Source organism: Silene latifolia, unplaced genomic scaffold, assembly GCF_048544455.1.
Source record: "Silene latifolia isolate original U9 population unplaced genomic scaffold, ASM4854445v1 scaffold_258, whole genome shotgun sequence".
NCBI classification, from domain to species: domain Eukaryota; kingdom Viridiplantae; phylum Streptophyta; class Magnoliopsida; order Caryophyllales; family Caryophyllaceae; genus Silene; species Silene latifolia.
The window spans coordinates 23367-43777 of NW_027413202.1; the positions used below are offsets into that span (position 1 = coordinate 23367).

A 20411-nucleotide genomic window follows, 5' to 3' on the forward strand; every position below is an offset into this window, starting at 1 on the left:
TCGTCTTCTAAATCTTCACGTAAATAAACAATAAAAACACAATAATAAGCACTATAATCAAAACCCTAAAAATGGTGGATAAAATAAATTTAGGGAAATTGAATTTAAAACATACTAGGATGTTGGAAATGAAGAGAGGATTCCAAATATGTAATCCTTATGAAATTTGGAGTAGAAATGAGTGAATTATGATGAAAATCACCTTAGAAAGCTTAGGTTTTGGTATGAAAATGGTGTTTTTAGTTTAGAATATGTTAGAATGTTCAAGGAGGATGAAGTTGGAAAAGAAAAATCCAAAGGGAAGGAGGGGGGAGGAGGTGTGCCGTGGAAGGGGGGGAAAGGAGCGGGTATTTGGCGAAATTTTATTAGTCGGTTTTGGCTCGTTTCGACGATAATTAGAACCGTTTGTCAAATGCAAATTCCGACAATGCCAAAGTTCTTAAACACGAGATTACAAGAAGATTGAGTACTCATATGACCTATTTCCAAAATCGTTTGCCCAATTTTCACAAGAATTGCCATTTTCCCCGATATGCCCTTATTTCGAAATAAAAGGTTTTTACATGGTTTAAACTATTTTTAAACATTTCGAAACTATCAAAATAAATACTTTACTTCAAAATATAATAGAATTATATTTCATTGAATTATTATTACTTCAAATACATTAATATTAAATTCAACTTGATTAATAAATTACTTCCGCAATAATAACGGTCCGAAATTACGGGGTGTTACATTAGTCCTTGTGACTCATTGTGTGAACCATTTGTCCTTGTTTATTAGTCATTGTGACTCGTCGTGTGAATCATTTGTCCTTGTTCATTAGTCCTTGTGACTCGTTGTGTGAACCATTTTTCCTTGTTTATTAGTCATTGTGACTCTGTGTGTGAATCATTTGTCCTAGTTCATTAGTCATTGTGACTCTTCGTGTGAATCATTTGTCCTTGTTCATTAGTCCTTGTGACTCGTTGTGTGAACCATTTGTCCTTGTTTATTAGTCATTGTGACTCTTTGTGTGAATCATTTGTCCTAGTTCATTAGTCATTGTGACTCGTTGTGTGGATCATTTGTCCTTGTTCATTAGTCCTTGTGACTCGTTGTGTGAACCATTTGTCCTTGTTTATTAGTCATTGTGACTCTTTGTGTGAATCATTTGTCCTAGTTTATTAGTCATTGTGACTCGTCGTGTGAATCATTTGTCCTTGTTCATTAGTCCTTGTGACTCGTTGTGTGAACCATTTATCCTTGTTTATTAGTCGTTGTGACTCTTTATGTGAATCATTTGTCCTAGTTCATTAGTCAATGTGACTCATCGTGTGAATCATTTGTCCTTGTTCACTAGCCATTGTGACTCGTTGTGTGAATCATTTGTCCTTGTTCATTAGTTATTGTGACTCTTTGTGTGAATCATTTGTCCTAGTTAATTACACATTGTGACTCGTTGTGCGAACCATTTGTCTTTATTCATTAGTCATTATGACTCGTTGTGTGAATCATTTGTCCTTGTTCATTAGTCCTTGTGACTCGTTGTAACACCCCGGTTTATAAAAGAAGTCCTCGTCAAGACATTCCCTCATAAAACGGACTGTTACCATCTCGGTTTCCCGAGGTAGTAGATAACAAAGTCCAACTCACCAAAGTACTTTAAATAAAAACTTTAATGATTACATATGTCTTACAATTTTTAATCAACTAGAACCTAATGTAAAAATAAATACAACTCGCAGCGGAAATTAAATAAGTGATATAACTACTTTTGTGATCTAGACTCCTGCAGGTCCGAAAGCTCACACGTCCAAGCTCCCCATATCCAGCTAACTCAAAACCTGCTATTTAAATCTGCTCCCCATTTAACCGGAAATATTAAATGGTTCACCACAGGATGCCATCAATTAAAGCAGGCATCAATTTTATTTTGACACAGAAGCAAACACGTCAACCAATGGTTGAGTAGGAAAACCAATAAAACAGTAAATATGATATGCATGATACTCCGTCACCTCCTTATCCGCCTCAACTCAATCTCATATCTCATATCTCATTTCTCATTTCTCTTTTCTCATTTCTCATTTCTCATTTCTCTTTTATCTCATTTCTCATTTCTCTTTTATCTCACGGACCGATTAACGGCAATCACGGACCCACTTAAGGGCAATCACGGACCCACTTAAGGGCAATCACGGACCAACTTAATGGCAATCACGGACCCACTTAAGGGCAATCACGGACCAACTTAATGGCAATCACGGACCCACTTAAGGGCAATCACGGACCAACTTAATGGCAATCACGGACCCACTTAAGGGCAATCACGGAGCCCGAAGGCCAATACTGCTTATCACAACCTCACATCGTATCTCAACATCGTCACTACCGCATCATCCTCCAACTCCAATGCATATGAAATGCTCAACAATAATTAATGCAATTCAATATGTATATAAATCGTAACGTAAATCAACAACCAGAATCCAATCAACACAATTCAACATCGATGATAGAGTAAGTGTATTTCCCTACCTCAAAGTGCCAGCAATCCAACTAAGCGTTAAGCGATCCGAAAATAAAGCAATGAATTTGATAATTGATCCTTCACGAATTCGTCACCTTTTTCCGCCGCCACAACCACCACCTGAGCCACCCACGGCCGTCGACCTTAGCCCCTAGCTCTTCCTTGCAGTGCCCTCACTCACCCAGGCTCACTCCCTCTCCCTCTTTATGTGTGAATGATGGGTGTTGGTGTTGATGAAAAGGAAGGGACAAGCATGTGTAAAGTAAAGGCATGCTTGTGTGCTTTTGCAGGGAAAAGGTGTAAAGAAAAGAAAAAGGAAGTAAGGTATGGTAGGCTTGCATTAGATTATTACGGGTAGTGGGATTATTTAGGTAAGGATATGGGTAGTACTTATTATTAATCAAGGGTAGGGTACGGGTAGTATTAATTAATAAGGTTAGGGTATGGTACAATTAATAATTAATTTGGGCTGGACATTTTGAGACAGTTCAAATGGGTCGATGCTAACAATTCCGTATAAACCCGTCTTAAATAACTTGGACCGATACGACGCGAGTTAAATAAAATAACCTAACATAATTATCGACTCGACAAATTACCCGACTAATTGGTAATATAAAGTGTATAATAATTAATATATAATAATATCCATTTAATAATATCCGTTTAATTCGATAATATCCGTTTAATTTATTATATAAAATTACGGGGTATTACAGTCTTCCCCCCTTAAAATGAACTTCGTCCCGAAGTTCGCTCCCATACTCAACAACAGAAAGGTATTGTATATTGTACTTACGGACGTCACGCATTTCTAACACGGTTAACACACGCTTTTGACACTTTAATTAAACATAACAAATACGGAATGTTACATTCTGCCCTCCTAAAAATAAACTTCGTCCCGAAGTTTAACTCATCATTACATAACCAACTAATTATAATTAATAACTACCTGAGAATACAATTGTATAACAACTATATAATCATCTGAGAACACCGTCATCTTTCCATCTCAATCCCGGTAGTTTAACTACACTCTCCTTTTTCACATCAACCAACTAACAGAAGTAGGAACAAAAAATATAGGACATATTTGCATAGATAACCTCACAACGAAACATCAACTTGGTCAACTATAACCTACAAACAAGTGCAAATTAAGCATCAAGATTTTACAATCCTCCCCAACTAAAAACATTGTTACGTCCTCGTAACCTTCATTATTATAACAAGGTTCTCAACTACTGCTAACAACTGAAAGAGGATAAAAGATTCTCAACTCTCGCTTAAGTTAACTAATCCTTATAACAAAGGGTTATCCCATTATAATTATCAAACCATATCATACTTATCAAATCGTATCTCAAAACTAGTTCAAAACATGAAAATGTATCACAAAATAAACTTAAAACTAAACTTCGTTCCTAAGTTTCGGCACTACAATTACTTTAGTAAACTGCCTGCAACTTAAATACTTATATAAATTATAAGACTCTAATCCACTCAATAAACTAGTTACCCTTATCCCCATTCCCTGGCCTATTGTTGTAGCTCTTCTGAGTACTCCATTGTCCCGGATACATATTGCTTCTAATACTTGATATTGGGGTTTGATATAGCCCTTGGTTACTCCCTCCATCGCCACTCCTCTGCGTGCCTCTACACTCATACGCTCGATGACCTCTTTTCCCACATCCAAAACATGTCACTAAGTATCCCTCACAACTCCTGCCCGGGTGGTTATTGCCACATCTGGTGCAATGATACACTCTCTGACTCACACTCTGACCTCGAGTATCGTTGGATCGCTCTGCCCCACTAAGGTTATTTCCCCCAGCTGAATAATGTTTAGGTTGAGTATTGATTTGCTTCTTATTATTCCCCTGCCCTTCGCCAGCAGTTTCACTCTTTCGTTTCTCTCCCTTCTCTTTCCTTTCCTCCTTTAACATATCAACAACCCTCTCGGCATGCCCAGCTCGCTGGTAAACATCATCCATGGTACTTGGTTGACCAGCTGCAAGTCTCTTCTTAATAGTTGTTGTTAATCCTTTCTCAAACTTGAGTGCCAACATCTCATCACTAAAATTCAAATCAGCTACATATTCGGACAATTCCATAAACATGTTATAATAAGTCTCTCTTTGTCATCTCCTCAGTCATCTTGAAAGAATCAAATTCAGCTCTCATCTTACTCCTAATATGTTCTGGTACAAATACAACTCTCATATTCTCCTTGAAACCCTTCCAAGTGATAAAAGGTTCTTCACTCTCCCTCCAAGCTTCCCTTATGCCCTCCTTATTACGATTCCACCACAAACCCGCTTTTCCCCTCAAATAGTAAGCAGCTTGGTCCACTTGCATCTCCGCAGGACATCCTAACAACTCAAAAAGGTTATCAAACTCCCTATGCCAATCTCCTAGTAGGGATGGTTTACCTAATCCATCGTACTTCGTCGGGTTATGTCTTGCAATATTAGCACTCATCTTTGCTGGATCCTGAATTGACCCTTTAGCCTTCAGGGCCGCAGTCAAAGCCTCATTCATAGATATCAAACGGTCAATCTCCTCTCGGGACATGGTCGAGGGTGTAGGTGTACTTCTCTTTGGAGGCATGGTTCTATAAAAGTAAAACAAGTCAACATAAGTTTCTACCCGAGTAAAGATGGCTTAATATTTTAAATATTCTATACTTACAAAGGTAAGGTGTGGTCAATTCTACCCTTTCTCATTCCTCTTTAGGTCCTAGGTACAAGGATTCCATTTTTAAAGAATTTTACAACTCAGTCGGTCCGAACAAATGTGACAGCAGTTAGTCCAAAACTTGGGTTAGTTTTCAAAATTTATTGTTTAATATTGAAACATCAAGATTTTTATTGACTTATCAATTTGAAAACATATGCGAATTTTATGATCGATGGAGTTGGAATTATGCGAAAATTATTAATACAATTTAAATGAGAATTTTATAAAATCGTTGGTCAAACATCACTGTACAGGAACTTCCTAACCACAGTTCACTAAAGTATTTATTACTCCTAAGCCGTATATCATATAAGCATGATACCAACGTCAAATGAACACTAACTCCCGAGGCTATCTCTCATAAAATTTTCATCCTTAGGCAATGAACCAAAACGTGTTTTATCACTATGTCATTCATTCTCTATGTCCCAAACTCTTACAACCATACTATCGATACTTATCCCTCCTAACTAAAATCTCACACTGTACTTACGTAATTATCTATCCCATAGAATCCCTTCGCATCTCGATCCATTCCGTATATCTAATCACGATTGCTATGACTATGAACATGCAATTCAATAGTGTTTCTAATCACTATCACAAGACTATACTAGCATGGCTTTGGGATCAGATAACCGCATATTACTTAGTCATAGTAGTACTATCAACACATCATTCATACAAATTACTTACCGTAGCGTTATCCTGCAATAATCAATGTATCAATCAGTCAACACTTAGGCAATGAATTTCTGTTCAACCTCAAGCAACTTTCTACCCTTTCTCTCATATACCCTCAGGGTTGTCCGAGTCAAACTGAGAGGGCCACTGGTTCGGTGTGAGGGGGCCCCTAACTCATACCTTACCGTAGTGTGCTCCTAACAGTTCTATCCCGTGGTTCATTTTAATTAGACACGTCCTATGTTCATTGGGCTCATTGGTTTAGGCCTGAGGATCGTTCGCTCTGATACCACTTTGTAACACCCCGGTTTATAAAAGAAGTCCTCGTCAAGACATTCCCTCATAAAACGGACTGTTACCATCTCGGTTTCCCGAGGTAGTAGATAACAAAGTCCAACTCACCAAAGTACTTTAAATAAAAACTTTAATGATTACATATGTCTTACAATTTTTAATCAACTAGAACCTAATGTAAAAATAAATACAACTCGCAGCGGAAATTAAATAAGTGATATAACTACTTTTGTGATCTAGACTCCTGCAGGTCCGAAAGCTCACACGTCCAAGCTCCCCATATCCAGCTAACTCAAAACCTGCTATTTAAATCTGCTCCCCATTTAACCGGAAATATTAAATGGTTCACCACAGGATGCCATCAATTAAAGCAGGCATCAATTTTATTTTGACACAGAAGCAAACACGTCAACCAATGGTTGAGTAGGAAAACCAATAAAACAGTAAATATGATATGCATGATACTCCGTCACCTCCTTATCCGCCTCAACTCAATCTCATATCTCATATCTCATTTCTCATTTCTCTTTTCTCATTTCTCATTTCTCATTTCTCTTTTATCTCATTTCTCATTTCTCTTTTATCTCACGGACCGATTAACGGCAATCACGGACCCACTTAAGGGCAATCACGGACCCACTTAAGGGCAATCACGGACCAACTTAATGGCAATCACGGACCCACTTAAGGGCAATCACGGACCAACTTAATGGCAATCACGGACCCACTTAAGGGCAATCACGGACCAACTTAATGGCAATCACGGACCCACTTAAGGGCAATCACGGAGCCCGAAGGCCAATACTGCTTATCACAACCTCACATCGTATCTCAACATCGTCACTACCGCATCATCCTCCAACTCCAATGCATATGAAATGCTCAACAATAATTAATGCAATTCAATATGTATATAAATCGTAACGTAAATCAACAACCAGAATCCAGTCAACACAATTCAACATCGATGATAGAGTAAGTGTATTTCCCTACCTCAAAGTGCCAGCAATCCAATTAAGCAGTTAAGCAGTCCCGAAAATAAAGCAATGAATTTGATAATTGATCCTTCACGAATTCGTCACCTTTTTCCGCCGCCACAACCACCACCTGAGCCACCCACGGCCGTCGACCTTAGCCCCTAGCTCTTCCTTGCAGTGCCCTCACTCACCCAGGCTCACTCCCTCTCCCTCTTTATGTGTGAATGATGGGTGTTGGTGTTGATGAAAAGGAAGGGACAAGCATGTGTAAAGTAAAGGCATGCTTGTGTGCTTTGCAGGGAAAAGGTGTAAAGAAAAGAAAAAGGAAGTAAGGTATGGTAGGCTTGCATTAGATTATTACGGGTAGTGGGATTATTTAGGTAAGGATATGGGTAGTACTTATTATTAATCAAGGGTAGGGTACGGGTAGTATTAATTAATAAGGTTAGGGTATGGTACAATTAATAATTAATTTGGGCTGGACATTTTGAGACAGTTCAAATGGGTCGATGCTAACAATTCCGTATAAACCCGTCTTAAATAACTTGGACCGATACGACGCGAGTTAAATAAAATAACCTAACATAATTATCGACTCGACAAATTACCCGACTAATTGGTAATATAAAGTGTATAATAATTAATATATAATAATATCCATTTAATAATATCCGTTTAATTCGATAATATCCGTTTAATTTATTATATAAAATTACGGGGTATTACACTCGTTGTGTGAACCATTTGTCCTTGTTTATTAGTTATTGTGACTCGTTGTGTGAATCATTTGTCCTTGTTCATTAGTCCTTGTGACTCGTTGTGTGAACCATTTGTCCTTGTTTATTAGTCGTTGTGACTCTGTGTGTGAATCATTTGTCCTAGTTCATTAGTCATTGTGACTCTTCGTGTGAATCATTTGTCCTTGTTCATTAGTCCTTGTGACTCGTTGTGTGAACCATTTGTCCTTGTTTATTAGTCATTGTGACTCATTGTGTGAATCATTTGTCCTTGTTCATTAGTCCTTGTGACTCGTTGTGTGAACCATTTGTCCTTATTTATTAGTCATTGTCACTCTTTGTGTGAATCATTTGTCCTAGTTCATTAGTCATTGTGACTCGTCGTGTGAATCATTTGTCCTTGTTCATTAGTCCTTGTGACTCGTTGTGTGAACCATTTGTCCTTGTTTATTAGTCATTGTGACTCTTTGTGTGAATCATTTGTCCTAGTTTATTAGTCATTGTGACTCGTCGTGTGAATCATTTGTCCTTGTTCATTATTCCTTGTGACTTGTTGTTTGAACCATTTGTCCTTGTTTATTAGTCGTTGTGATTCTTTGTGTGAACCATTTGTCCTTGTTTATTAGTCGTTGTGATTCTTTGTGTGAATCATTTGTCCTAGTTCATTAGTCATTGTGACTCGTTGTGTGAATCATTTGTCCTTGTTCATTAGTCCTTGTGACTCGTTGTGTGAACCATTTGTCCTTGTTTATTAGTCATTGTGACTCCTTGTGTGAATCATTTGTCCTTGTTCATTAGTCCTTGTGACTCGTTGTGTGAACCATTTGTCCTTATTTATTAGTCATTGTCACTCTTTGTGTGAATCATTTGTCCTAGTTCATTAGTCATTGTGACTCGTCGTGTGAATCATTTGTCCTTGTTCATTAGTCCTTGTGACTCGTTGTGTGAACCATTTATCCTTGTTTATTAGTCATTGTGACTCTTTGTGTGAATCATTTGTCCTAGTTTATTAGTCATTGTGACTCGTCGTGTGAATCATTTGTCCTTGTTCATTATTCCTTGTGACTTGTTGTTTGAACCATTTGTCCTTATTTATTAGTCATTGTCACTCTTTGTGTGAATCATTTGTCCTAGTTCATTCGTCATTGTGACTCGTCGTGTGAATCATTTGTCCTTGTTCATTAGTCCTTGTGACTCGTTGTGTGAACCATTTGTGCTTGTTTATTAGTCATTGTGACTCTTTGTGTGAATCATTTGTCCTAGTTTATTAGTCATTGTGACTCGTCGTGTGAATCATTTGTCCTTGTTCATTATTCCTTGTGACTTGTTGTTTGAACCATTTGTCCTTGTTTATTAGTCGTTGTGATTCTTTGTGTGAACCATTTGTCCTTGTTTATTAGTCGTTGTGATTCTTTGTGTGAATCATTTGTCCTAGTTCATTAGTCATTGTGACTCGTTGTGTGAATCATTTGTCCTTGTTCATTAGTCCTTGTGACTCGTTGTGTGAACCATTTGTCCTTGTTTATTAGTCATTGTGACTCTGTGTGTGAATCATTTGTCCTAGTTCATTAGTCATTGTGACTCTTCGTGTGAATCATTTGTCCTTGTTCATTAGTCCTTGTGACTCGTTGTGTGAACCATTTGTCCTTGTTTATTAGTCATTGTGACTCGTTGTGTGAATCATTTGTCCTTGTTCATTAGTTCTTGTGACTCGTTGTGTGAACCATTTGTCCTTTTTTATTAGTCATTGTGACTCTTTGTGTGAATCATTTGTCCTAGTTCATTAGTCATTGTGACTCGTTGTGTGAATCATTTGTCCTTGTTCATTAGTCCTTGTGACTCGTTGTGTGAACCATTTGTCCTTGTTTATTAGTCATTGTGACTCTTTGTGTTAATCATTTGTCCTAGTTTATTAGTCATTGTGACTCGTCGTGTGAATCATTTGTCCTTGTTCATTAGTCCTTGTGACTCGTTGTGTGAACCATTTGTCCTTGTTTATTAGTCGTTGTGAATCTTTGTGTGAATCATTTGTCCTAGTTCATTAGTCATTGTGACTCATCGTGTGAATCATTTGTCCTTGTTCACTAGCCATTGTGACTCGTTGTGTGAATCATTTGTCCATGTTCATTAGTTATTGTGACTCTTTGTGTGAATCATTTGTCCTAGTTAAATACACATTGTGACTCGTTGTGCGAACCATTTGTCTTTATTCATTAGTCATTATGACACGTTGTGTGAATCATTTGTCCTTGTTCATTAGTCCTTGTGACTCGTTGTGTGAACCATTTGGTTCATTAGTTATTATGACTCTTTGTGTGAATCATTTGTCCTAGTTAACTACCCATTGTGACTCGTTGTGTAAATCATTTGTCCTTGGTTCATTAGTTATTATGACTCTTTGTATGAATCATTTGTCCTAGTTAACTACCCATTGTGACTCTTTGTGTAAATCATTTGTCCTTGGTCATTAGTCATTGTGACTCTTTGTGTGAATCATTTGTCCTAGTATATTAGTCATTCTGACTCGTTGTGTGAATCATTTGTCCTTGTTCATCAGTCCGTGTGACTCGTTGTGTGAACCCTTTGTCCTTGTTTTATAGTCATTGTGACTCGTTGTGTGAATCATTTGTCCTTGTTCATTAGTCCTTGTGACTCGTTGCGTGAACCGTTTGTCCTTGTTTATTAGTCATTGTGACTCTTTGTGTGAATCATTTGTCCTAGTTCATTAGTCATTGTGACTCGTCGTGTGAATCATTTGTCCTTGTTCATTAGTCCTTGTGACTCGTTGTGTGAACCATTTGGTTCATTAGTTATTATGACTCTTTGTGTGAATCATTTGTCCTAGTTAACTACCCATTGTGACTCGTTGTGTGAATCATTTGTCCTTGTTCATTAGTCATTGTGACTCTTTGTGTGAATCATTTGTCCTAGTACATTAGTCGTTGTGACTCGTTGTGTGAATCATTTGTCCTTGTTCATTAGTCCTTGTGACTCGTTGTGTGAACCATTTGTCCTTGTTTATTAGTCATTGTGACTCGTTGTGTGAATCATTTGTCCTTGTTCATTAGTCCTTGTGACTCGTTGTGTGAACCATTTGTCCTTGTTTATTAGTCGTTGTGACTCTGTGTGTGAATCATTTGTCCTAGTTCATTAGTCATTGTGACTCTTTGTGTGAATCATTTGTCCTTGTTCATTAGTCCTTGTGACTCGGTTTGTGAACCATTTGTCCTTGTTTATTAGTCATTGTGACTCTTTGTGTGAATCATTTGTCCTAGTTCATTAGTCATTGTGACTCGCGGTGTGAATCATATGTCCTTGTTCATTAGTCCTTGTGACTCATTGTGTGAATCATTTGTCCTTGTTCACTAGTCATTGTGACACGTTGTGTGAACCATTTGTCCTAGTTCATTAGTCATTGTGACTCTTCGTGTGAATCATTTGACCTTGTTCATTAGTCCTTGTGATTCGTTGTGTGAACCATTTGTCCTTGTTTATTAGTCATTGTGACTCGTTGTGTGAATAATTTGTCCTTATTCATTAGTCCTTGTGACTCGTTGTGTGAACCATTTGTCCTTGTTTATAAGTCATTGTGACTCTTTGTGTGAATCGTCCTAGTTCATTAGTCATTGTGACTCGTCGTGTGAATCATTTGTCCTAGTTCATTAGGCATTGTGACTCGTTGTGTGAATCATTGTTTTTATTAATTAGTCATTATGACTCGTTGTGTGAATCATTTGTCCTTGTTCATTAGTCCTTGTGACTCGTTGTTTGAACCATTTGTCATTGTTCATTAGTTATTATGACTCTTTGTGTGAATCATTTGTCCTAGTTAATTACTCATTGTGACTCGTTGTGTAAATCATTTGTCTTTGGTCATTATTTATTGTGACTCTTTGTGTGAATCATTTATCCTAGTTAATTACTCATTGTGACTCGTTGTGTGAATCACTTGTCCTAGTACATTAGTCATTGTGACTCGTTGTGTGAATCATTTGCCCTAATTCATTAGTCATTGTGACTCGTTGTGTGAACCATTTGTCCTTGTTTATTAGTCGTTGTGACTCTGTGTGTGAATCATTTGTCCTAGTTCATTAGTCATTGTGACTCTTTGTGTGAATCATTTGTCCTTGTTCATTAGTCCTTGTGACTCGGTTTGTGAACCATTTGTCCTTGTTTATTAGTCATTGTGACTCTTTGTGTGAATCATTTGTCCTAGTTCATTAGTCATTGTGACTCGTCGTGTGAATCATATGTCCTTGTTCATTAGTCCTTGTGACTCATTGTGTGAATCATTTGTCCTTGTTCACTAGTCATTGTGACACGTTGTGTGAACCATTTGTCCTAGTTCATTAGTCATTGTGACACGTCGTGTGAATCATTTGTCCTTGTTCATTAGTCCTTGTGACTCGTTGTGTGAACCATTTGTCCTTGTTTATTAGTCGTTGTGACTCTTTGTGTGAATCATTTGTCCTAGTTCATTAGTCATTGTGACTCTTTGTGTGAATCATTTGTCCTTGTTCATTAGACCTTCTGACTCGTTGTGTGAACCATTTGTCCTTGTTTATTAGTCGTTGTGACTCTTTGTGTGAATCATTGGTCCTTGTTCATTAGTCGTTGTGACTCGTTGTGTGAATCATTAGTCCTTGTTCATTAGTCGTTGTGTGAACCATTTGTCATTGTTCATTAGTTATTATGACTCTTTGTGTGAATCATTTGTCCTAGTTAATTACTCATTGTGAATCGTTGTGTAAATCATTTGTCCTTGGTCATTATTTATTGTGACTCTTTGTGTGAATCCTTTATCCTAGTTAATTACTCATTGTGACTCGTTGTGTGAATCATTTGTCCTTGTTCATTAGTCATTGTGACTCTTTGTGTGAATCATTTGTCCTAGTACATTAGTCGTTGTGACTCGTTGTGTGAATCATTTGTCCTTGTTCATTAGTCCTTGTGACTCGTTGTGTGAACCATGTGTCCTTGTTTATTAGTCATTGTGAATCGTTGTGTGAATCATTTGTCCTTGTTCATTAGTCCTTGTGACTCGTTGTGTGAACCATTTGCCCTTGTTTATTAGTCGTTGTGACTCTGTGTGTGAATCATTTGTCCTAGTTCATTAGTCATTGTGACTCTTCGTGTGAATCATTTGTCCTTGTTCATTAGTCCTTGTGACTCGTTGTGTGAACCATTTGTCCTTGTGTATTAGTCATTGTGACTCTTTGTGTGAATCATTTGTCCTAATTCATTAGTCATTGTGACTCGTTGTGCGAACCATTTGTCTTTATTCATTAGTCATTATGACTCGTTGTGTGAATCATTTGTCCTAGTTAATTACACATTGTGACTCGTTGTAAATCATTTGTCCTTTTTCATTAGTTATTATGACTCGTTTTATGAATGATTTGTCGTAGTTAATTAGTCATTGTGACTCGTTGTGTAAATCATTTGTCCATGTTCATTAGTCCTAGTGACTCGTTGTGTGAATCATTTGTCCTAGTTCATTAGTTATTGTGACTCTTTGTGTGAATCAGTTGTCCTATTTCATTCGTTATTGTGACTCTTTGTGTCAATCATTTGTCCTAGTTAATTACCCATTGTAACTCATTGTGTGAATCATTTGTCCTTGTTCACTAGTCATTGTGACACGTTGTGTGAACCATTTGTCCTAGTTCATTAGTCATTGTGACTCTTCGTGTGAATCATTTGACCTTGTTCATTAGTCCTTGTGATTCGTTGTGTGAACCATTTGTCCTTGTTTATTAGTCATTGTGACTCGTTGTGTGAATAATTTGTCCTTATTCATTAGTCCTTGTGACTCGTTGTGTGAACCATTTGTCCTTGTTTATAAGTCATTGTGACTCTTTGTGTGAATCGTCCTAGTTCATTAGTCATTGTGACTCGTCGTGTGAATCATTTGTCCTAGTTCATTAGGCATTGTGACTCGTTGTGTGAATCATTGTCTTTATTAATTAGTCATTATGACTCGTTGTGTGAATCATTTGTCCTTGTTCATTAGTCCTTGTGACTCGTTGTTTGAACCATTTGTCATTGTTCATTAGTTATTATGACTCTTTGTGTGAATCATTTGTCCTAGTTAATTACTCATTGTGACTCGTTGTGTAAATCATTTGTCCTTGGTCATTATTTATTGTGACTCTTTGTGTGAATCATTTATCCTAGTTAATTACTCATTGTGACTCGTTGTGTGAATCACTTGTCCTAGTACATTAGTCATTGTGACTCGTTGTGTGAATCATTTGCCCTAATTCATTAGTCATTGTGACTCGTTGTGTGAACCATTTGTCCTTGGTTATTAGTCATTCTGACTCTTTGTGTGAATCATTTGTCCTATTTCATTAGTCATTGTGACTCGTCGTGTGAATCATTTGTCCTTGTTCATTAGTCCTTGTGACTTGTTGTGTGAACCATTTGTCATTGTTTATTAGTCATTGTGACTCTTTGTGTGAATCATTTGTCCTAGTTCATTAGTCACTGTGACTCATTGTGTGAATCATTTGTCCTTGTTCATTAGTCATTGTGACTCGTTGTGTGAATCATTTGTCCTTGTTCATTAGCCGTTGTGACTCGTTGTGTGAATCATTAGTCCTTGTTCATTAGTCCTTGTGAGTCGTTGTGTGAACCATTTGTCATTGTTTATTAGTCATTGTGACTCTTTGTGTGAATCATTTGTCCTAGTTTATTAGTCATTGTGACTCGTCGTGTGAATCATTTGTCCTTGTTCATTATTCCTTGTGACTTGTTGTTTGAACCATTTGTCCTTGTTTATTAGTCGTTGTGACTCTTTGTGTGAACCATTTGTCCTTGTTTATTAGTCGTTGTGACTCTTTGTGTGAATCATTTGTCCTAGTTAATTACTCATTGTGACTCGTTGTGTAAATCATTTGTCCTTGGTCATTATTTATTGTGACTCTTTGTGTGAATCCTTTATCCTAGTTAATTACTCATTGTGACTCGTTGTGTGAATCATTTGTCTTTGTTCATTAGTCATTGTGACTCTTTGTGTGAATCATTTGTCCTAGTACATTAGTCGTTGTGACTCGTTGTGTGAATCATTTTTCCTTATTCATTAGTCCTTGTGACTCGTTGTTTGAACCATTTGTCCTTTTTTATTAGTCATTGTGACTCGTTGTGTGAATCATTTGTCCTTGTTCATTAGTCCTCGTGACTCGTTGTGTGAACCATTTGTCCTTGTTTATTAGTCGTTGTGACTTTGTGTGTGAATCATTTGTCCTAGTTCATTAGTCATTGTGACTCTTCGTGTGAATCATTTGTCCTTGCTCATTATTCTTTGTGACTCGTTGTGTGAACCATTTGTCCTTGTTTATTAGTCATTGTGACTCTTTATGTGAATCATTTGTCCTAGTTCATTAGTCATTGTGACTCGTTGTGTGAATCATTTGTCCTTGTTCATTAGTCCTTGTGACTCGTTGTGTGAACCATTTGTCCTTGTTTATTAGTCATTGTGACTCTTTGTATGAATCATTTGTCCTAGTTCATTAGTCATTGTGACTCGTTGTGTGAATCATTTGTCCTTTTTCATTAGTCCCTGTGACTCGTTGTGTGAACCATTTGTCCTTGTTTATTAGTCATTGTGACTCTTTGTGTGAATCATTTGTCCTAGTTCATTAGTCATTGTGACTCGTCGTGTGAATCATTTATCCTTGTTCATTAGTCCTTGTGACTCGTTGTGTGAACCATTTGTCCTTGTTTATTAGTCGTTGTGACTCTTTGTGTGAATCATTTGTCCTAGTTCATTAGTCATTGTGACTCTTTGTGTGAATCATTTGTCCTTGTTCATTAGACCTTCTGACTCGTTGTGTGAACCATTTGTCCTTGTTTATTAGTCGTTGTGACTCTTTGTGTGAATCATTTGTCCTTGTTCATTAGTCGTTGTGACTCGTTGTGTGAATCATTAGTCCTTGTTTATTAGTTATTGTGACTCTTTGTGTGAATCATTTGTCCTAGTTCATTAGTCATTGTGACTCGTTGTGTGAATCATTTGACCTAATTCATTAGTCATTGTGACTCGTCGTGTGAATCATTTTTCCTTGTTCATTAGTCCTTGTGACTCGTCGTGTGAATCATTTGTCCTTGTTCATTAGTCCTTGTGACTTATTGTGTGAACCATTTGTCCTTGTTTATTAGTCGTTGTGACTCTTTGTGTGAATCATTTGTCCTAGTTCATTAGTCATTGTGACTCGTCGTGTGAATCATTTGTCCTTGTTCATTAGCCATTTTGACCCGTTGTGTGAATCATTTGTCCTTGTTCATTAGTTATTGTGACTCTTTGTGTGAATCATTTGTCCTAGTTAATTACACATTGTGACTCGTTGTGCGAACCATTTGTCTTTATTCATTAGTCATTATGACTCGTTGTGTGAATCATTTGTCCTTGTTCATTAGTCCTTGTGACTCGTTGTTTGAACCATTTGTCATTGTTCATTAGTTATGACTCTTTGTGTGAATCATTTGTCCTATTTAATTACTCATTGAGACTCGTTGTGTAAATCATTTGTCCTTGGTCATTATTTATTGTGACTCTTTGTGTGAATCCTTTATCCTAGTTAATTACTCATTGTGACTCGTTGTGTGAATCATTTGTCCTAGTACATTAGTCATTGTGACTCGTTGTGTGAATCATTTGTCCTAATTCGTTAGTCATTGTGACTCGTCGTGTGAATCATTTATCCTTGTTCATTAGTCCTTGTGACTCGTTGTGTGAACCATTTGTCCTTGGTTATTAGTCATTGTGACTCTTTGTGTGAATCATTTGTCCTAGTTCATTAGACATTGTGACGCGTCGTGTGAATCATTTGTCCTTGTTCATTAGTCCTTGTGACTTGTTGTGTGATCCATTTGTCCTTGTTTATTAGTCGTTGTGACTCTTTGTGTGAATCATTTGTCCTAGTTCATTAGTCATTGTGACTCGTCGTGTGAATCATTTGTCCTTGTTCATTAGCCATTGTGACTCGTTGTGTGAATCATTTGTCCTTGTTCATTAGTCCTTGTGAGTCATTGTGTGAACCATTTGTCATTGTTCATTAGTTATTATGACTCTTTGTGTGAATCATTTGTGCTAGTTAATTACTCATTGTGACTCGTTGTGCGAACCATTTGTCTTTATTCATTAGTCATTATGACTCGTTGTGTGAATCATTTGTCCTATTTCATTAGTACTTGTGACTCGTTGTTTGAACCATTTGTCATTGTTCATTAGTTATTATGACTCTTTGTGTGAATCATTTGTCCTAGTTAATTACTCATTGTGACTTGTTGTGTAAATCATTTGTCCTTGGTCATTATTTATTGTGACTCTTTGTGTGAATCCTTTATCCTAGTTAATTACTCATTGTGACTCGTTGTGTGAATCATTTGCCCTAGTACATTATTTAGTCATTGTGACTCGTTGTGTGAATCATTTGTCCTAATTCATTAGTCATTGTGACTCGTCGTGTGAATCATTTGTCCTGGTTTATTAGTCGTTGTGACTCTGTGTGTGAATCATTTGTCCTAGTTCATTAGTCATTGTGACTCGTCGTGTGAATCATTTGTCCTTGTTCATTAGCCATTTTGACCCGTTGTGTGAATCATTTGTCCTTGTTCATTAGTTATTGTGACTCTTTGTGTGAATCATTTGTCCTAGTTAATTACACATTGTGACTCGTTGTGCGAACCATTTGTCTTTATTCATTAGTCATTATGACTCGTTGTGTGAATCATTTATCCTTGTTCATTAGTCCTTGTGACTCGTTGTTTGAACCATTTGTCATTGTTCATTAGTTATGACTCTTTGTGTGAATCATTTGTCCTAGTTAATTACTCATTGAGACTCGTTGTGTAAATCATTTGTCCTTGGTCATTATTTATTGTGACTCTTTGTGTGAATCCTTTATCCTAGTTAATTACTCATTGTGACTCGTTGTGTGAATCATTTGTCCTAGTACATTAGTCATTGTGACTCGTTGTGTGAATCATTTGTCCTAATTCGTTAGTCATTGTGACTCGTCGTGTGAATCATTTATCCTTGTTCATTAGTCCTTGTGACTCGTTGTGTGAACCATTTGTCCTTGGTTATTAGTCATTGTGACTCTTTGTGTGAATAATTTGTCCTAGTTCATTAGTCATTGTGACGCGTCATGTGAATCATTTGTCCTTGTTCATTAGTCCTTGTGACTTGTTGTGTGATCCATTTGTCCTTGTTTATTAGTCGTTGTGACTCTTTGTGTGAATCATTTGTCCTAGTTCATTAGTCATTGTGACTCGTCGTGTGAATCATTTGTCCTTGTTCATTAGCCATTGTGACTCGTTGTGTGAATCATTTGTCCTTGTTCATTAGTCCTTGTGAGTCATTGTGTGAACCATTTGTCATTGTTCATTAGTTATTATGACTCTTTGTGTGAATCATTTGTGCTAGTTAATTACTCATTGTGACTCGTTGTGCGAACCATTTGTCTTTATTCATTAGTCATTATGACTCGTTGTGTGAATCATTTGTCCTATTTCATTAGTACTTGTGACTCGTTGTTTGAACCATTTGTCATTGTTCATTAGTTATTATGACTCTTTGTGTGAATCATTTGTCCTAGTTAATTACTCATTGTGACTTGTTGTGTAAATCATTTGTCCTTGGTCATTATTTATTGTGACTCTTTGTGTGAATCCTTTATCCTAGTTAATTACTCATTGTGACTCGTTGTGTGAATCATTTGTCCTAGTACATTAGTCATTGTGACTCGTTGTGTGAATCATTTGTCCTAATTCATTAGTCATTGTGACTCGTCGTGTGAATCATTTGTCCTTGTTTATTAGTCGTTGTGACTCTGTGTGTGAATCATTTGTCCTAGTTCATTAGTCATTGTGACTCGTCGTGTGAATCATTTGTCCTTGTTCATTAGCCATTTTGACCCGTTGTGTGAATCATTTGTCCTTGTTCATTAGTTATTGTGACTCTTTGTGTGAATCATTTGTCCTAGTTAATTACACATTGTGACTCGTTGTGCGAACCATTTGTCTTTATTCATTAGTCATTATGACTCGTTGTGTGAATCATTTGTCCTTGTTCATTAGTCCTTGTGACTCGTTGTTTGAACCATTTGTCATTGTTCATTAGTTATGACTCTTTGTGTGAATCATTTGTCCTAGTTAATTACTCATTGAGACTCGTTGTGTAAATCATTTGTCCTTGGTCATTATTTATTGTGACTCTTTGTGTGAATCCTTTATCCTAGTTAATTACTCATTGTGACTCGTTGTGTGAATCATTTGTCCTAGTACATTAGTCATTGTGACTCGTTGTGTGAATCATTTGTCCTAATTCGTTAGTCATTGTGACTCTTTGTGTGAATCATTTGTCCTAGTTCATTAGTCATTGTGACTCATTGTGTGAATCATTTGTCCTTGTTCATTAGCCATTGTGACTCGTTGTGTGAATCATTTGTCCTTGTTCATTAGTCGTTGTGACTCGTTGTGTGAATCATTAGTCCTTGTTCATTAGTCCTTGTGAGTCGTTGTGTGAACCATTTGTCATTGTTTATTAGTCATTGTGACTCTTTGTGTGAATCATTTGTCCTAGTTTATTAGTCATTGTGACTCGTCGTGTGAATCATTTGTCCTTGTTCATTATTCCTTGTGACTTGTTGTTTGAACCATTTGTCCTTGTTTATTAGTCGTTGTGACTCTTTGTGTGAACCATTTGTCCTTGTTTATTAGTCGTTGTGACTCTTTGTGTGAATCATTTGTCCTAGTTAATTACTCATTGTGACTCGTTGTGTAAATCATTTGTCCTTGGTCATTATTTATTGTGACTCTTTGTGTGAATCCTTTATCCTAGTTAATTACTCATTGTGACTCGTTGTGTGAATCATTTGTCTTTGTTCATTAGTCATTGTGACTCTTTGTGTGAATCATTTGTCCTAGTACATTAGTCGTTGTGACTCGTTGTGTGAATCATTTTTCCTTATTCATTAGTCCTTGTGACTCGTTGTTTGAACCATTTGTCCTTTTTTATTAGTCATTGTGACTCGTTGTGTGAATCATTTGTCCTTGTTCATTAGTCCTCGTGACTCGTTGTGTGAACCATTTGTCCTTGTTTATTAGTCGTTGTGACTTTGTGTGTGAATCATTTGTCCTAGTTCATTAGTCATTGTGACTCTTCGTGTGAATCATTTGTCCTTGCTCATTAGTCCTTGTGACTCGTTGTGTGAACCATTTGTCCTTGTTTATTAGTCATTGTGACTCTTTATGTGAATCATTTGTCCTAGTTCATTAGTCATTGTGACTCGTTGTGTGAATCATTTGTCCTTGTTCATTAGTCCTTGTGACTCGTTGTGTGAACCATTTGTCCTTGTTTATTAGTCATTGTGACTCTTTGTATGAATCATTTGTCCTAGTTCATTAGTCATTGTGACTCGTTGTGTGAATCATTTGTCCTTTTTCATTAGT

General features: G+C 36.9%; 1 long non-coding RNA gene across 1 annotated transcript; it reads right to left on the minus strand.

The window, feature by feature from the left end:
• Window positions 1–6342: 6342 nt before the first annotated feature.
• LOC141639028 (uncharacterized) lies at window positions 6343–7489 on the minus strand. Its single transcript, XR_012542338.1, has 2 exons — window positions 7232–7489; window positions 6343–6550 (listed from the first exon to the last, which is right to left on the minus strand). It is a non-coding gene; the product is annotated as an uncharacterized LOC141639028 (long non-coding RNA).
• Window positions 7490–20411: the final 12922 nt, after the last annotated feature.